The sequence below is a fragment of the Sceloporus occidentalis genome, unplaced genomic scaffold (assembly GCF_023333645.1).
Source record: "Sceloporus occidentalis isolate IW3139 unplaced genomic scaffold, rSceOcc1.0.p SCAF_22, whole genome shotgun sequence".
NCBI lineage: Eukaryota > Metazoa > Chordata > Lepidosauria > Squamata > Phrynosomatidae > Sceloporus > Sceloporus occidentalis.
In genome coordinates this window covers 14804270-14822849 of record NW_028317002.1, presented here as the reverse complement: position 1 = coordinate 14822849, position 18580 = coordinate 14804270, and the positions used below count along the sequence as shown (strand labels likewise).

The following is an 18580-nucleotide window of genomic DNA, read 5'->3' as shown; positions in this document are numbered from 1 at the left end:
TACCATTACAGCTCTCATACAGTAAAGGAAAGCAAATTTGAGAAAATCTTCCAATCAGTGTGTCCATGTAAAATTCAGCTAGTACTATGTCATATAAATAACACAGTGGCTGGACAACATTATACAATGCTAGTCCTGGTTAGTATAGTGGCAGGAATCCCCGCCGGGTGGCTATGTTTCTATATTTTGCTATTTATTTTGCTGATATTTGAATTACACAATACTGGTGTCAATCTGACTGTTATATAAGCACAAGAAGAAGGTTTGCTAGAAGTTGATCTAAGAATAGGACAACAACGTATCGGGGATCAGATATTGCTTGTACGCTTTTGTAGTCAATTTTACAAAACGCTAAACAACAGCCTAGTCACAACATGTTATGATAATGCTGGTATGGGCTCCTTCTAAGAGTGAAAATCCCTGTAGTCGGCAGGATTTGAACCTGCGCGGCGAAACTCCAATGGATTTCAAGTCCATTGCCTTAACCACTCAGCCACGACTTAGTGGTAAGTATCCCTGCCTGTCACGCGGGAGACCGGGGATGCATGGTACTTATTTTTTTTTTGTTGCTCAAGTTTACTTCATATTGTAACGGACCAATTTGTAAAAACAAAATGCAGAAATCTCAGTTCTCGTATTTTGAAAACTGAGATATTTGGCGTTACGGGTAAAAAAAAGAAAAAAAAGAGCTTGCTGCGAATTTATACACACTAAGAGAAAAGGGTCGTAGTCGGCAGGATTCGAACCTGCGCGGGGAGACCCCAATGGATTTCTAGCCCATCACCTTAACCACTCGGCCACGACTACTCACGGAATTAGGCGTACACATGTGCGTGTGTGAGCAGTTGTAGCATACAATCCTTCTCCCACACACTCTTTATATCAAACCCACGACACCAAGTGTGTGTCAAGAAACCCGCCATCATGCCAGATCTATAGTAAACATATAGTAAGTCGCCTCAGCATCGAATGAATTTTCTTCCAATCCTAGTAGCTCTCCTTTTATTCCACTCTGTCTCGTAAAAGCTCATAAACAGTACCATTACAGCTCTCACACCGCAAAGTAAAAGAAAATTGGAGAATATGTTCTAATCAGTGTGTTCAGCTAGTACTATGTCACATAAAAAACAAAGTGACTAGACTGTAGCAAGGTGGGCAAGGTTAAGTGACCGAATGGTGCTATCACGAGCCTTGCTGCCTGGGACAAATACAGTTTGCTCAATATAGTTGTGTGTGCATGGATGCGTCATGCCCCCCAATGCCAGTCCTCGTTAGTATAGTGGTAAGTATCCCCGCCTGTCACGCGGGAGACCGGGGTTTGATTCCCCGACGGGGAGGCATGGTACTCTTTTTTTTTTTTTTTTGTTGCTCAAGTTTACTTCATATTGTAATGGACCAATTTGTAAAAACAAAATGCAGAAATCTCAGTTCTCCATAGAGAGTGCTAAAATGACAGAACCTTTGTTGTTGTTACGTTGGTATGGCTGAATCGGCCAACAATGCCAGCTACTGCTTGTTGAACTGTTGAAAAGGCGCGCCGTGGACAGTATTCCACTGCAGTATTCTCCTTTTATTCAGCATTTGACATTCTGACGAAAAACTGAATAAAATCCATGAACCAGTAGTCTCACCATCCAATAAATTTTCTTCCAATCCTAGTAGTTAATTATTATGGCGTTCTTCTTTCATTCCACTCTGTCTCGTAAAAGCTAATAAATGGTACCATTACAGCTCTCATACAGTAAAGGAAAGCAAATTTGAGAAAATCTTCCAATCAGTGTGTCCATGTACAATTCAGCTAGTACTATGTCATATAAATAACACAGTGGCTGGACAACATTATACAATGCTAGTCCTGGTTAGTATAGTGGCAGGAATCCCCGCCGGGTGGCTATGTTTCTATATTTTGCTATTTATTTTGCTTATATTTGAATTACACAATACTGGTGTGAATCTGACTGTTATATAAGCACAAGAAGAAGGTTTGCTAGAAGTTGATCTAAGAATAGGACAACAACGTATCCGGGATCAGATATTGCTTGTACGCTTTTGTAGTCAATTTTACAAAACGCTAAACAACAGCCTAGTCACAACATGTTATAATAATGCTGGTATCGGCTCCTTCTAAGAGTGAAAATCCCGGTAGTCGGCAGGATTTGAACCTGCGCGGGGAAACCCCAATGGATTTCAAGGCCATCGCCTTAACCACTCGGCCACGACTACACGCTAACATGCTGTTGGAAGGAGCCTTTGTGTTCCAATATTTTTACTTTCGCACTGAACATGCAGAGATTAAAAATTTACCGTTACTATGTTGCTCAATTTCTTTCCATCAAATTCAAAAGCATTTGAATGAACTTGCAGCATCCAAACGTTAATTCTGTTTTGTGCTACTTTACATATTGTGCATTCTAGAAAGTTTGATTTCCGCTCATTTACAGCTATCCGTTGCGAACATTTGTAGTAAAAGATGGATTTCAGAGAAATTAGAACATGAACATGTTAAGGATTTCAAGCTGGATTATTTTGTGTCCATGTCTATTTGAGGCATGGTAGTCATATGTATTTAGAACTTCAACAAAATTGGCTGAAGAATTAGCTTTTGCAAGTCAATATGGGCTGCGTCCATAGAGAGTGCTAAAATGACAGAACCTTTGTTGTTGTTACGGTGGTATGGCTGAATCGGCCAACAATGCCAGCTACTGCTCGTTGAACTGTTGAAAGGGCGGGCCGTGGACAGTAGGAGTTCTCTTTGGACTATGCCACGTTTGCCTCAACACAGAAGGCCGGTTAGCTCAGTTGGTTAGAGCGTGGCGCCAAGGTCGCAGGTTCGATCCCAGTCGCTATCCTTATTAGCACAGCCTGAAATCTTAACGTGTTCATAAGCTGTTCCAGCATACAAACCTTGCCTCACAAAAGTTTTGTATGTGGCTAAGGTAAGTCAATGATGAAGGTTTTAGAACTTTTGAGAACAGATGCAGTAAGACAGTCATTGTTATAGTGGTTAGAATCCCCGCCTCTCATGCAGTAGAGACAGTGGTTCAAATTCCCAATGGGGAGGCCTTACTTTACTATTTATGATTGTTCTGCTGGGTTTACACCTTTACAAATTAAACCCTCATGCCAATTGCAAGAGTAAACCCCTTACTCTGCGCTGTCCACCTCTGAATCCGTTGAGGGGTGCTAGCATTACATAAGTCTCAATAAATCGTCAAGGATGCATTTACTTTAATGTGCAATAAAGGGAGGCCTGACTTTACTAGTTTTGATTGTTCTGCTGGATTTACACTTTTACAAATTAAACCCTCGTGCCAATTGCAAGAGTAAACGCTTTACTCTGTGCTGTCCACCTCTGAATCCGTTGAGGGGGTGCTAGCATTACAAAAGTCTCAATAAATCGTCAAGGATGCATTTACTTTAGTGTGTGATAAAGTCATTATGTTGGTTGGCAAGGAGAATGCTGCTCTCATAATACCCGGTTTAGTACTGCGTAAGCATACATTTTAGAACTTTTAGATATACTAACTCTTGGATATATTCTACTCAGTGCCAAAGTATATATATATACAGTTAACAATCCTACAAACGTTCAAAGCACTAATTATACTATAGATCTGGAAATGCACCATTGTAGGCAGGTTTAATAGCCGTGACATAGCGATTATGACTTACCATGTGCAGGACGTTCAGTGGCATGAGCCAGGCTAGTCTACGCAAGGGGATGCTAATGTCTGAGCGCTCAATCCCTATCCATTGCTTTTGCGGTAGGTTAAGGAAATATTCCAAGCCTCTAAGCAGGTGGCAGGCTCCTGAATAGGTGCGCGAGTAGGAATAAGGCTGCTTTGGATTTGGGAAGTATTAGGGTGTGAAATTTGATCTGGGATTTTCTTTTGTCCCAGATAAATCATAACAATACATATATATATATATATATATATATATATATATATATATATAGTGTTTGAAAACAAATAAAGAAAGTTAATTCTTCCTTTCCACTAGATGGAGAGGCTGGCCCAAGACTGCAGGTCTTCTTGCAGTGTAGCCAATATTGGAAGGAAGTTAAGCTGATGACACTTCACACAGACAGGTGAAGTGAATAACACTGATCAACTTATTATCACGGCACCTGTCAGTGGGTGGGATATATTTGGTAGCAAGTAAACAATTTGTCCTCAAAGCTGATGTGTTAGAAGCAGGAAGAATGGGAAAACGTAAGGATCTGAGCAACATTGACAAGAGCCAGGTTGTGATGGCTAGACGACTGGGTGAGAGCATCTCCAAAACTGCAGCTCTTGCCGGGTGTTCCCAGTCTGCAGTGGTCAGTGCCTATCAAAAGTGGTCCAAGGAAGGAAAAGCGGTGAACCGGCGACAGGGTCATGGGTGGACAAGGCACATTGATGCACATGGGGGTTAAGGCTGGCCAGTGTGGTCAAATCCAACGGACGAGCTACTGTAGCTCAATTTGCTGAAAGAAAGTTAATGCTGGTTCTGATAGAAAGGTGTCAGAACACACAGTGCATGGCAGGTTGTTCTGTGTAGGGCTGCAGTTCAGTCAGGGTGCCCATGCTGACCCCTGTCCACTGCCGAAAGCTCCTACAATGGGCACATGAGCATAAGACCTGGACCGTGGAGCAATGCAAGAAGGTAGCCTAGTCTGATGAATCACATTTTCTTTTACATCACGTGGATGGCCAGGTGCATGTGCGTTGCTTACCTGGACAACCCATGGCACCAGAATGCCCTATGTGAAGAAGGCAAGCCGGTGGAGACAGTGTGATGTTTTGGACAATGTTCTGCTGGGAAACCTTGGGTCCTGCCATTCATGTAGATGTTACTTTGACATGTACCACCTACCTGGGCATTTTTGCAGACCATGTACACCCTTTCATGGACACTATATTTCCTGATGGCATTGGCCTCTTTCAGGAGAATAATGCGCCCTGCCACAAAGTAAAAAGGGATCTGGCCTGGTTTGAGGAACACAACAACGAGTTCAATGTGTTGACTCGGCCTCCAAATTCTCCAGATTTCAATCCAATCGAGCATCTGTGGGATGTGCTGGACAAACAAGTCTGATCCATGGAGGCCCCACCTCGCAACTTACAGGACTTAAAGGATTTGCTGTAAACGTCTTGGTGCCAGATACCACAGCACACCATCAGAGGTCTAGTAGCGTCCATGCCTCGATGGGGCAGGGCTGTTTTGGTGGCAAAAGGGGGACCTACACAATAATAGGCAGGTGGTCATAATGTTATGGCTATTTGGTTTATGTGTCTCATGTGAGCACCAAGTGTGTGTCAAGAAGCCCGCCATCATGCCAGATCTATAGTAAACATATAGTAAGTCGCCTCAGCATCGAATGAATTTTCTTCCAATCCTAGTAGCTCTCCTTTTATTCCACTCTGTCTCGTAAAAGCTCATACCATTACAGCTCTCACACCGCAAAGTAAAAGAAAATTGGAGAATATGTTCTAATCGGTATGTTCAGCTAGTACTATGTCACATAAAAAACAAAGTGACTAGACTGTAGCAAGGTGGGCAAGGTTAAGTGACCGAATGGTGCTATCTCGAGCCTTGCTGCCTGGGACAAATACAGTTTGCTCAATATAGTTGTGTGTGCATGGATGTGTCGTGCCCACCAATGCCAGTCCTCGTTAGTATAGTGGTAAGTATCCCCGCCTGTCACGCGGGAGACCGGGGTTCGATTCCCCGACGGGGAGGTATGGTACTCTTTTTTTTTTTTTTTTTGTTGCTCAAGTTTACTTCATATTGTAATGGACCAATTTGTAAAAACAAAATGCAGAAATCTCAGTTCTCCATAGAGAGTGCTAAAATGACAGAACCTTTGTTGTTGTTACGTTGGTATGGCTGAATCGGCCAACAATGCCAGCTACTGCTTGTTGAACTGTTGAAAAGGCGCGCCGTGGACAGTATTCCACTCCAGTATTCTCCTTTTATTCAGCATTCCACTCTGTCTCGTAAAAGCTAATAAATGGTACCATTACAGCTCTCATACAGTAAAGGAAAGCAAATTTGAGAAAATCTTCCAATCAGTGTGTCCATGTACAATTCAGCTAGTACTATGTCATATAAATAACACAGTGGCTGGACAACATTATACAATGCTAGTCCTGGTTAGTATAGTGGCAGGAATCCCCGCCGGGTGGCTATGTTTCTATATTTTGCTATTTATTTTGCTTATATTTGAATTACACAATACTGGTGTGAATCTGACTGTTATATAAGCACAAGAAGAAGGTTTGCTAGAAGTTGATCTAAGAATAGGACAACAACGTATCCGGGATCAGATATTGCTTGTACGCTTTTGTAGTCAATTTTACAAAACGCTAAACAACAGCCTAGTCACAACATGTTATAATAATGCTGGTATCGGCTCCTTCTAAGAGTGAAAACCCCCGTAGTCAGCAGGATTTGAACCTGCGCGGGGAAACCCCGATGGATTTCAAGTCCTTCGCCTTAACCACTCGGCCACGACCACACGCTAACATGCTGTTGGAAGGAGCCTTTGTGTTCCAATATTTTTACTTTCGCACTGAACATGCAGAGATTAAAAATTTACCGTTACTATGTTGCTCAATTTCTTTCCATCAAATTCAAAAGCATTTGAATGAACTTGCAGCATCCAAACGTTAATTCTGTTTTGTGCTACTTTACATATTGTGCATTCTAGAAAGTTTGATTTCCGCTCAATTACAGCTATCCGTTGCGAACATTTGTAGTAAAAGATGGATTTCAGAGAAATTAGAACATGAACATGTTAAGGATTTCAAGCTGGATTATTTTGTGTCCATGTCTATTTGAGGCATGGTAGTCATATGTATTTAGAACTTCAACAAAATTGGCTGAAGAATTAGCTTTTGCAAGTCAATATGGGCTGCGTCCATAGAGAGTGCTAAAATGACAGAACCTTTGTTGTTGTTACGGTGGTATGGCTGAATCGGCCAACAATGCCAGCTACTGCTCGTTGAACTGTTGAAAGGGCGGGCCGTGGACAGTAGGAGTTCTCTTTGGACTATGCCACGTTTGCCTCAACACGGAAGGCCGGTTAGCTCAGTTGGTTAGAGCGTGGCGCCAAGGTCGCGGGTTCGATCCCAGTCGCTATCCTTATTAGCACAGCCTGAAATCTTAACGTGTTCATAAGCTGTTCCAGCATACAAACCTTGCCTCACAAAAGTTTTGTATGTGGCTAAGGTAAGTCAATGATGAAGGTTTTAGAACTTTTGAGAACAGATGCAGTAAGACAGTCATTGTTATAGTGGTTAGAATCCCCGCCTCTCATGCAGTAGAGACAGTGGTTCAAATTCCCAATGGGGAGGCCTTACTTTACTATTTATGATTGTTCTGCTGGGTTTACACCTTTACAAATTAAACCCTCATGCCAATTGCAAGAGTAAACCCCTTACTCTGCGCTGTCCACCTCTGAATCCGTTGAGGGGTGCTAGCATTACATAAGTCTCAATAAATCGTCAAGGATGCATTTACTTTAATGTGCAATAAAGGGAGGCCTGACTTTACTAGTTTTGATTGTTCTGCTGGATTTACACTTTTACAAATTAAACCCTCGTGCCAATTGCAAGAGTAAACGCTTTACTCTGTGCTGTCCACCTCTGAATCCGTTGAGGGGGTGCTAGCATTACAAAAGTCTCAATAAATCGTCAAGGATGCATTTACTTTAGTGTGTGATAAAGTCATTATGTTGGTTGGCAAGGAGAATGCTGCTCTCATAATACCCGGTTTAGTACTGCGTAAGCATACATTTTAGAACTTTTAGATATACTAACTCTTGGATATATTCTACTCAGTGCCAAAGTATATATATATATACAGTTAACAATCCTACAAACGTTCAAAGCACTAATTATACTATAGATCTGGAAATGCACCATTGTAGGCAGGTTTAATAGCCGTGACATAGCGATTATGACTTACCATGTGCAGGACGTCCAGTGGCATGAGCCAGGCTAGTCTATGCAAGGGGATGCTAATGTCTGAGCGCTCAATCCCTATCCATTGCTTTTGCGGTAGGTTAAGGAAATATTCCAAGCCTCTAAGCAGGTGGCAGGCTCCTGAATAGGTGCGCGAGTAGGAATAAGGCTGCTTTGGATTTGGGAAGTATTAGGGTGTGAAATTTGATCTGGGATTTTCTTTTGTCCCAGATAAATCATAACAATACATATATATATATATATATATATATATAGTGTTTGAAAACAAATAAAGAAAGTTAATTCTTCCTTTCCACTAGATGGAGAGGCTGGCCCAAGACTGCAGGTCTTCTTGCAGTGTAGCCAATATTGGAAGGAAGTTAAGCTGACGACACTTCACACAGACAGGTGAAGTGAATAACACTGATCAACTTATTATCACGGCACCTGTCAGTGGGTGGGATATATTTGGTAGCAAGTAAACAATTTGTCCTCAAAGCTGATGTGTTAGAAGCAGGAAGAATGGGAAAACGTAAGGATCTGAGCAACATTGACAAGAGCCAGGTTGTGATGGCTAGACGACTGGGTGAGAGCATCTCCAAAACTGCAGCTCTTGCCGGGTGTTCCCAGTCTGCAGTGGTCAGTGCCTATCAAAAGTGGTCCAAGGAAGGAAAAGCGGTGAACCGGCGACAGGGTCATGGGTGGACAAGGCACATTGATGCACATGGGGGTTAAGGCTGGCCAGTGTGGTCAAATCCAACGGACGAGCTACTGTAGCTCAATTTGCTGAAAGAAAGTTAATGCTGGTTCTGATAGAAAGGTGTCAGAACACACAGTGCATGGCAGGTTGTTCTGTGTAGGGCTGCAGTTCAGTCAGGGTGCCCATGCTGACCCCTGTCCACTGCCGAAAGCTCCTACAATGGGCACATGAGCATAAGACCTGGACCGTGGAGCAATGCAAGAAGGTAGCCTAGTCTGATGAATCACATTTTCTTTTACATCACGTGGATGGCCAGGTGCATGTGCGTTGCTTACCTGGACAACCCATGGCACCAGAATGCCCTATGTGAAGAAGGCAAGCCGGTGGAGACAGTGTGATGTTTTGGACAATGTTCTGCTGGGAAACCTTGGGTCCTGCCATTCATGTAGATGTTACTTTGACATGTACCACCTACCTGGGCATTTTTGCAGACCATGTACACCCTTTCATGGACACTATATTTCCTGATGGCATTGGCCTCTTTCAGGAGAATAATGCGCCCTGCCACAAAGTAAAAAGGGATCTGGCCTGGTTTGAGGAACACAACAACGAGTTCAATGTGTTGACTCGGCCTCCAAATTCTCCAGATTTCAATCCAATCGAGCATCTGTGGGATGTGCTGGACAAACAAGTCTGATCCATGGAGGCCCCACCTCGCAACTTACAGGACTTAAAGGATTTGCTGTAAACGTCTTGGTGCCAGATACCACAGCACACCATCAGAGGTCTAGTAGCGTCCATGCCTCGATGGGGCAGGGCTGTTTTGGTGGCAAATGGGGGACCTACACAATAATAGGCAGGTGGTCATAATGTTATGGCTATTTGGTTTATGTGTCTCATGTGAGCACCAAGTGTGTGTCAAGAAGCCTGCCATCATGCCAGATCTATAGTAAACATATAGTAAGTCGCCTCAGCATCGAATGAATTTTCTTCCAATCCTAGTAGCTCTCCTTTTATTCCACTCTGTCTCGTAAAAGCTCATACCATTACAGCTCTCACACCGCAAAGTAAAAGAAAATTGGAGAATATGTTCTAATCGGTGTGTTCAGCTAGTACTATGTCACATAAAAAACAAAGTGACTAGACTGTAGCAAGGTGGGCAAGGTTAAGTGACCGAATGGTGCTATCACGAGCCTTGCTGCCTGGGACAAATACAGTTGGCTCAATATAGTTGTGTGTGCATGGATGCGTCATGCCCACCAATGCCAGTCCTCGTTAGTATAGTGGTAAGTATCCCCGCCTGTCACGCGGGAGATATGGTACTCTTTTTTTTTTTTTTGTTGCTCAAGTTTACTTCATATTGTAATGGACCAATTTGTAAAAACAAAATGCAGAAATCTCAGTTCTCCATAGAGAGTGCTAAAATGACAGAACCTTTGTTGTTGTTACGTTGGTATGGCTGAATCGGCCAACAATGCCAGCTACTGCTTGTTGAACTGTTGAAAAGGCGCGCCGTGGACAGTATTCCACTCCAGTATTCTCCTTTTATTCAGCATTTGACATTCTGACGAAAAACTGAATAAAATCCATGAACCAGTAGTCTCACCATCCAATAAATTTTCTTCCAATCCTAGTAGTTAATTATTATGGCGTTCTTCTTTCATTCCACTCTGTCTCGTAAAAGCTAATAAATGGTACCATTACAGCTCTCATACAGTAAAGGAAAGCAAATTTGAGAAAATCTTCCAATCAGTGTGTCCATGTAAAATTCAGCTAGTACTATGTCATATAAATAACACAGTGGCTGGACAACATTATACAATGTTAGTCCTGGTTAGTATAGTGGCAGGAATCCCCGCCGGGTGGCTATGTTTCTATATTTTGCTATTTATTTTGCTTATATTTGAATTACACAATACTGGTGTCAATCTGACTGTTATATAAGCACAAGAAGAAGGTTTGCTAGAAGTTGATCTAAGAATAGGACAACAACGTATCGGGGATCAGATATTGCTTGTACGCTTTTGTAGTCAATTTTACAAAACGCTAAACAACAGCCTAGTCACAACATGTTGTAATAATGCTGGTATGGGCTCCTTCTAAGAGTGAAAATCCCTGTAGTCGGCAGGATTTGAACCTGCGCGGCGAAACCCCAATGGATTTCAAGTCCATTGCCTTAACCACTCAGCCACGACTTAGTGGTAAGTATCCCTGCCTGTCACGCGGGAGACCGGGGTTCGATTCCCCGACGGGGATGCATGGTACTTATTTTTTTTTTGTTGCTCAAGTTTACTTCATATTGTAACGGACCAATTTGTAAAAACAAAATGCAGAAATCTCAGTTCTCGTATTTTGAAAACTGAGATATTTGGCGTTACGGGTAAAAAAAAGAAAAAAAAGAGCTTGCTGCGAATTTATACACACTAAGAGAAAAGGGTCGTAGTCGGCAGGATTCGAACCTGCGCGGCGAAACCCCAATGGATTTCAAGTCCATTGCCTTAACCACTCAGCCACGACTTAGTGGTAAGTATCCCTGCCTGTCACGCGGGAGACCGGGGTTCGATTCCCCGACGGGGATGCATGGTACTTATTTTTTTTTTGTTGCTCAAGTTTACTTCATATTGTAACGGACCAATTTGTAAAAACAAAATGCAGAAATCTCAGTTCTCGTATTTTGAAAACTGAGATATTTGGCGTTACGGGTAAAAAAAAGAAAAAAAAGAGCTTGCTGCGAATTTATACACACTAAGAGAAAAGGGTCGTAGTCGGCAGGATTCGAACCTGCGCGGGGAGACCCCAATGGATTTCTAGTCCATCGCCTTAACCACTCGGCCACGACTACTCACAGAATTAGGCGTACACATGTGCGTGTGTGAGCAGTTGTAGCATACAATCCTTCTCCCACACACTCTTTATATCAAACCCACGACACCAAGTGTGTGTCAAGAAACCCGCCATCATGCCAGATCTATAGTAAACATATAGTAAGTCGCCTCAGCATCGAATGAATTTTCTTCCAATCCTAGTAGCTCTCCTTTTATTCCACTCTGTCTCGTAAAAGCTCATAAACAGTACCATTACAGCTCTCACACCGCAAAGTAAAAGAAAATTGGAGAATATGTTCTAATCTGTGTGTTCAGCTAGTACTATGTCACATAAAAAACAAAGTGACTAGACTGTAGCAAGGTGGGCAAGGTTAAGTGACCGAATGGTGCTATCACGAGCCTTGCTGCCTGGGACAAATACAGTTTGCTCAATATAGTTGTGTGTGCATGGATGCGTCATGCCCACCAATGCCAGTCCTCGTTAGTATAGTGGTAAGTATCCCCGCCTGTCACGCGGGAGACCGGGGTTCGATTCCCCGACGGGGAGGCATGGTACTCTTTTTTTTTTTTTTTGTTGCTCAAGTTTACTTCATATTGTAATGGACCAATTTGTAAAAACAAAATGCAGAAATCTCAGTTCTCAATAGAGAGTGCTAAAATGACAGAACCTTTGTTGTTGTTACGGTGGTATGGCTGAATCGGCCAACAATGCCAGCTACTGCTTGTTGAACTGTTGAAAAGGCGCGCCGTGGACAGTATTCCACTCCAGTATTCTCCTTTTATTCAGCATTTGACATTCTGACGAAAAACTGAATAAAATCCATGAACCAGTAGTCTCACCATCCAATAAATTTTCTTCCAATCCTAGTAGTTAATTATTATGGCGTTCTTCTTTCATTCCACTCTGTCTCGTAAAAGCTAATAAATGGTACCATTACAGCTCTCATACAGTAAAGGAAAGCAAATTTGAGAAAATCTTCCAATCAGTGTGTCCATGTACAATTCAGCTAGTACTATGTCATATAAATAACACAGTGGCTGGACAACATTATACAATGCTAGTCCTGGTTAGTATAGTGGCAGGAATCCCCGCCGGGTGGCTATGTTTCTATATTTTGCTATTTATTTTGCTTATATTTGAATTACACAATACTGGTGTCAATCTGACTGTTATATAAGCACAAGAAGAAGGTTTGCTAGAAGTTGATCTAAGAATAGGACAACAACGTATCCGGGATCAGATATTGCTTGTACGCTTTTGTAGTCAATTTTACAAAACGCTAAACAACAGCCTAGTCACAACATGTTATAATAATGCTGGTATGGGCTCCTTCTAAGAGTGAAAATCCCCGTAGTCTTCAGGATTTGAACCTGCGCGGGGAAACCCCAATGGATTTCAAGTCCATCGCCTTAACCACTCAGCCACAACTATACGCTAACATGCTGTTGGAAGGAGCCTTTGTGTTCCAATATTTTTACTTTCGCACTGAACATGCAGAGATTAAAAATTTACCGTTACTATGTTGCTCAATTTCTTTCCATCAAATTCAAAAGCATTTGAATGAACTTGCAGCATCCAAACGTTAATTCTGTTTTGTGCTACTTTACATATTGTGCATTCTAGAAAGTTTGATTTCCGCTCATTTACAGCTATCCGTTGCGAACATTTGTAGTAAAAGATGGATTTCAGAGAAATTAGAACATGAACATGTTAAGGATTTCAAGCTGGATTATTTTGTGTCCATGTCTATTTGAGGCATGGTAGTCATATGTATTTAGAACTTCAACAAAATTGGCTGAAGAATTAGCTTTTGCAAGTCAATATGGGCTGCGTCCATAGAGAGTGCTAAAATGACAGAACCTTTGTTGTTGTTACGGTGGTATGGCTGAATCGGCCAACAATGCCAGCTACTGCTTGTTGAACTGTTGAAAAGGCGCGCCGTGGACAGTAGGAGTTCTCCTTGGACTATGCCACGTTTGCCTCAACACGGAAGGCCGGTTAGCTCAGTTGGTTAGAGCGTGGCGCCAAGGTCGCGGGTTCGATCCCAGTCGCTATCCTTATTAGCACAGCCTGAAATCTTAACGTGTTCATAAGCTGTTCCAGCATACAAACCTTGCCTCACAAAAGTTTTGTATGTGGCTAAGGTAAGTCAATGATGAAGGTTTTAGAACTTTTGAGAACAGATGCAGTAAGACAGTCATTGTTATAGTGGTTAGAATCCCCGCCTCTCATGCAATAGAGACAGTGGTTCAAATTCCCAATGGGGAGGCCTTACTTTACTATTTATGATTGTTCTGCTGGGTTTACACCTTTACAAATTAAACCCTCATGCCAATTGCAAGAGTAAACCCCTTACTCTGCGCTGTCCACCTCTGAATCCGTTGAGGGGTGCTAGCATTACATAAGTCTCAATAAATCGTCAAGGATGCATTTACTTTAATGTACAATAAAGGGAGGCCTGACTTTACTAGTTTTGATTGTTCTGCTGGATTTACACTTTTACAAATTAAACCCTCGTGCCAATTGCAAGAGTAAACGCTTTACTCTGTGCTGTCCACCTCTGAATCCGTTGAGGGGGTGCTAGCATTACAAAAGTCTCAATAAATCGTCAAGGATGCATTTACTTTAGTGTGTGATAAAGTCATTATGTTGGTTGGCAAGGAGAATGCTGCTCTCATAATACCCGGTTTAGTACTGCGTAAGCATACATTTTAGAACTTTTAGATATACTAACTCTTGGATATATTCTACTCAGTGCCAAAGTATATATATATACAGTTAACAATCCTACAAACGTTCAAAGCACTAATTATACTATAGATCTGGAAATGCACCATTGTAGGCAGGTTTAATAGCCGTGACATAGCGATTATTATTTACCATGTGCAGGACGTTCAGTGGCATGAGCCAGGCTAGTCTACGCAAGGGGATGCTAATGTCTGAGCGCTCAATCCCTATCCATTGCTTTTGCGGTAGGTTAAGGAAATATTCCAAGCCTCTAAGCAGGTGGCAGGCTCCTGAATAGGTGCGTGAGTAGGAATAAGGCTGCTTTGGATTTGGGAAGTATTAGGGTGTGAAATTTGATCTGGGATTTTCTTTTGTCCCAGATAAATCATAACAATACATATATATATATATATATATATATATATATAGTGTTTGAAAACAAATAAAGAAAGTTAATTCTTCCTTTCCACTAGATGGAGAGGCTGGCCCAAGACTGCAGGTCTTCTTGCAGTGTAGCCAATATTGGAAGGAAGTTAAGCTGATGACACTTCACACAGACAGGTGAAGTGAATAACACTGATCAACTTATTATCACGGCACCTGTCAGTGGGTGGGATATATTTGGTAGCAAGTAAACAATTTGTCCTCAAAGCTGATGTGTTAGAAGCAGGAAGAATGGGAAAACGTAAGGATCTGAGCAACATTGACAAGAGCCAGGTTGTGATGGCTAGACGACTGGGTGAGAGCATCTCCAAAACTGCAGCTCTTGCCGGGTGTTCCCAGTCTGCAGTGGTCAGTGCCTATCAAAAGTGGTCCAAGGAAGGAAAAGCGGTGAACCGGCGACAGGGTCATGGGTGGACAAGGCACATTGATGCACATGGGGGTTAAGGCTGGCCAGTGTGGTCAAATCCAACGGACGAGCTACTGTAGCTCAATTTGCTGAAAGAAAGTTAATGCTGGTTCTGATAGAAAGGTGTCAGAACACACAGTGCATGGCAGGTTGTTCTGTGTAGGGCTGCAGTTCAGTCAGGGTGCCCATGCTGACCCCTGTCCACTGCCGAAAGCTCCTACAATGGGCACATGAGCATAAGACCTGGACCGTGGAGCAATGCAAGAAGGTAGCCTAGTCTGATGAATCACATTTTCTTTTACATCACGTGGATGGCCAGGTGCATGTGCGTTGCTTACCTGGACAACCCATGGCACCAGAATGCCCTATGTGAAGAAGGCAAGCCGGTGGAGACAGTGTGATGTTTTGGACAATGTTCTGCTGGGAAACCTTGGGTCCTGCCATTCATGTAGATGTTACTTTGACATGTACCACCTACCTGGGCATTTTTGCAGACCATGTACACCCTTTCATGGACACTATATTTCCTGATGGCATTGGCCTCTTTCAGGAGAATAATGCGCCCTGCCACAAAGTAAAAAGGGATCTGGCCTGGTTTGAGGAACACAACAACGAGTTCAATGTGTTGACTCGGCCTCCAAATTCTCCAGATTTCAATCCAATCGAGCATCTGTGGGATGTGCTGGACAAACAAGTCTGATCCATGGAGGCCCCACCTCGCAACTTACAGGACTTAAAGGATTTGCTGTAAACGTCTTGGTGCCAGATACCACAGCACACCATCAGAGGTCTAGTAGCGTCCATGCCTCGATGGGGCAGGGCTGTTTTGGTGGCAAATGGGGGACCTACACAATAATAGGCAGGTGGTCATAATGTTATGGCTATTTGGTTTATGTGTCTCATGTGAGCACCAAGTGTGTGTCAAGAAGCCCGCCATCATGCCAGATCTATAGTAAACATATAGTAAGTCGCCTCAGCATCGAATGAATTTTCTTCCAATCCTAGTAGCTCTCCTTTTATTCCACTCTGTCTCGTAAAAGCTCATACCATTACAGCTCTCACACCGCAAAGTAAAAGAAAATTGGAGAATATGTTCTAATCGGTGTGTTCAGCTAGTACTATGTCACATAAAAAACAAAGTGACTAGACTGTAGCAAGGTGGGCAAGGTTAAGTGACCGAATGGTGCTATCACGAGCCTTGCTGCCTGGGACAAATACAGTTTGCTCAATATAGTTGTGTGTGCATGGATGCGTCATGCCCACAAATGCCAGTCCTCGTTAGTATAGTGGTAAGTATCCCTGCCTGTCACGCGGGAGACCGGGGTTCGATTCCCCGACGGGGAGGCATGGTACTCTTTTTTTTTTTTTTTTGCTCAAGTTTACTTCATATTGTAATGGACCAATTTGTAAAAACAAAATGCAGAAATCTCAGTTCTCCATAGAGAGTGCTAAAATGACAGAACCTTTGTTGTTGTTACGGTGGTATGGCTGAATCGGCCAACAATGCCAGCTACTGCTTGTTGAACTGTTGAAAAGGCGCGCCGTGGACAGTATTCCACTCCAGTATTCTCCTTTTATTCAGCATTTGACATTCTGACGAAAAACTGAATAAAATCCATGAACCAGTAGTCTCACCATCCAATAAATTTTCTTCCAATCCTAGTAGTTAATTATTATGGCGTTCTTCTTTCATTCCACTCTGTCTCGTAAAAGCTAATAAATGGTACCATTACAGCTCTCATACAGTAAAGGAAAGCAAATTTGAGAAAATCTTCCAATCAGTGTGTCCATGTAAAATTCAGCTAGTACTATGTCATATAAATAACACAGTGGCTGGACAACATTATACAATGCTAGTCCTGGTTAGTATAGTGGCAGGAATCCCCGCCGGGTGGCTATGTTTCTATATTTTGCTATTTATTTTGCTTATATTTGAATTACACAATACTGGTGTCAATCTGACTGTTATATAAGCACAAGAAGAAGGTTTGCTAGAAGTTGATCTAAGAATAGGACAACAACGTATCGGGGATCAGATATTGCTTGTACGCTTTTGTAGTCAATTTTACAAAACGCTAAACAACAGCCTAGTCACAACATGTTATAATAATGCTGGTATGGGCTCCTTCTAAGAGTGAAAATCCCTGTAGTCGGCAGGATTTGAACCTGCGCGGCGAAACTCCAATGGATTTCAAGTCCATTGCCTTAACCACTCAGCCACGACGTAGTGGTAAGTATCCCTGCCTTTCACGCGGGAGACCGGGGATGCATGGTACTTATTTTTTTTTTGTTGCTCAAGTTTACTTCATATTGTAACGGACCAATTTGTAAAAACAAAATGCAGAAATCTCAGTTCTCGTATTTTGAAAACTGAGATATTTGGCGTTACGGGTAAAAAAAAGAAAAAAAAGAGCTTGCTGCGAATTTATACACACTAAGAGAAAAGGGTTGTAGTCGGCAGGATTCGAACCTGCGCGGGGAGACCCCAATGGATTTCTAGCCCATCGCCTTAACCACTCGGCCACGACTACTCACGGAATTAGGCGTACACATGTGCGTGTGTGAGCAGTTGTAGCATACAATCCTTCTCCCACACACTCTTTATATCAAACCCACGACACCAAGTGTGTGTCAAGAAGCCCGCCATCATGCCAGATCTATAGTAAACATATAGTAAGTCGCCTCAGCATCGAATGAATTTTCTTCCAATCCTAGTAGCTCTCCTTTTATTCCACTCTGTCTCGTAAAAGCTCATACCATTACAGCTCTCACACCGCAAAGTAAAAGAAAATTGGAGAATATGTTCTAATCGGTGTGTTCAGCTAGTACTATGTCACATAAAAAACAAAGTGACTAGACTGTAGCAAGGTGGGCAAGGTTAAGTGACCGAATGGTGCTATCACGAGCCTTGCTGCCTGGGACAAATACAGTTTGCTCAATATAGTTGTGTGTGCATGGATGCGTCATGCCCACCAATGCCAATCCTCGTTAGTATAGTGGTAAGTATCCCCGCCTGTCACGCGGGAGACCGGGGTTCGATTCCCCGACGGGGAGGCATGGTACTCTTTTTTTTTTTTTTGTTGCTCAAGTTTACTTCATATTGTAATGGACCAATTTGTAAAAACAAAATGCAGGATTTGAACCTGCGCGGGGAAACCCCAATGGATTTCAAGTCCATCGCCTTAACCACTCGGCCACGACTACACGCTAACATGCTGTTGGAAGGAGCCTTTGTGTTCCAATATTTTTACTTTCGCACTGAACATGCAGAGATTAAAAATTTACCGTTACTATGTTGCTCAATTTCTTTCCATCAAATTCAAAAGCATTTGAATGAACTTGCAGCATCCAAACGTTAATTCTGTTTTGTGCTACTTTACATATTGTGCATTCTAGAAAGTTTGATTTCCGCTCATTTACAGCTATCCGTTGCGAACATTTGTAGTAAAAGATGGATTTCAGAGAAATTAGAACATGAACATGTTAAGGATTTCAAGCTGGATTATTTTGTGTCCATGTCTATTTGAG

The 18580-nt window shown here is 42.4% G+C and overlaps 12 non-coding genes across 12 annotated transcripts; 5 read left to right on the top strand and 7 right to left on the bottom strand.

Moving 5' to 3' along the window:
• Positions 1-725: 725 nt before the first annotated feature.
• Positions 726-807, bottom strand: TRNAS-AGA (transfer RNA serine (anticodon AGA)). Its single transcript has one exon. It is a non-coding gene; the product is annotated as a tRNA-Ser (tRNA).
• A 458-nt stretch (positions 808-1265) lies between these two features.
• On the top strand, positions 1266-1337 carry TRNAD-GUC (transfer RNA aspartic acid (anticodon GUC)). The gene has a single exon. It is a non-coding gene; the product is annotated as a tRNA-Asp (tRNA).
• An 804-nt stretch (positions 1338-2141) lies between these two features.
• On the bottom strand, positions 2142-2223 carry TRNAS-UGA (transfer RNA serine (anticodon UGA)). Its single transcript has one exon. It is a non-coding gene; the product is annotated as a tRNA-Ser (tRNA).
• A 3428-nt stretch (positions 2224-5651) lies between these two features.
• On the top strand, positions 5652-5723 carry TRNAD-GUC (transfer RNA aspartic acid (anticodon GUC)). Its single transcript has one exon. It is a non-coding gene; the product is annotated as a tRNA-Asp (tRNA).
• A 697-nt stretch (positions 5724-6420) lies between these two features.
• Positions 6421-6502, bottom strand: TRNAS-UGA (transfer RNA serine (anticodon UGA)). Its single transcript has one exon. It is a non-coding gene; the product is annotated as a tRNA-Ser (tRNA).
• A 4907-nt stretch (positions 6503-11409) lies between these two features.
• Positions 11410-11491, bottom strand: TRNAS-AGA (transfer RNA serine (anticodon AGA)). The gene has a single exon. It is a non-coding gene; the product is annotated as a tRNA-Ser (tRNA).
• A 458-nt stretch (positions 11492-11949) lies between these two features.
• TRNAD-GUC (transfer RNA aspartic acid (anticodon GUC)) lies at positions 11950-12021 on the top strand. Its single transcript has one exon. It is a non-coding gene; the product is annotated as a tRNA-Asp (tRNA).
• An 803-nt stretch (positions 12022-12824) lies between these two features.
• On the bottom strand, positions 12825-12906 carry TRNAS-UGA (transfer RNA serine (anticodon UGA)). The gene has a single exon. It is a non-coding gene; the product is annotated as a tRNA-Ser (tRNA).
• Positions 12907-16324: 3418 nt separating this feature from the next.
• On the top strand, positions 16325-16396 carry TRNAD-GUC (transfer RNA aspartic acid (anticodon GUC)). Its single transcript has one exon. It is a non-coding gene; the product is annotated as a tRNA-Asp (tRNA).
• Positions 16397-17501: 1105 nt separating this feature from the next.
• Positions 17502-17583, bottom strand: TRNAS-AGA (transfer RNA serine (anticodon AGA)). Its single transcript has one exon. It is a non-coding gene; the product is annotated as a tRNA-Ser (tRNA).
• A 451-nt stretch (positions 17584-18034) lies between these two features.
• Positions 18035-18106, top strand: TRNAD-GUC (transfer RNA aspartic acid (anticodon GUC)). The gene has a single exon. It is a non-coding gene; the product is annotated as a tRNA-Asp (tRNA).
• A 62-nt stretch (positions 18107-18168) lies between these two features.
• Positions 18169-18256, bottom strand: TRNAS-UGA (transfer RNA serine (anticodon UGA)). Its single transcript has one exon. It is a non-coding gene; the product is annotated as a tRNA-Ser (tRNA).
• Positions 18257-18580: the final 324 nt, after the last annotated feature.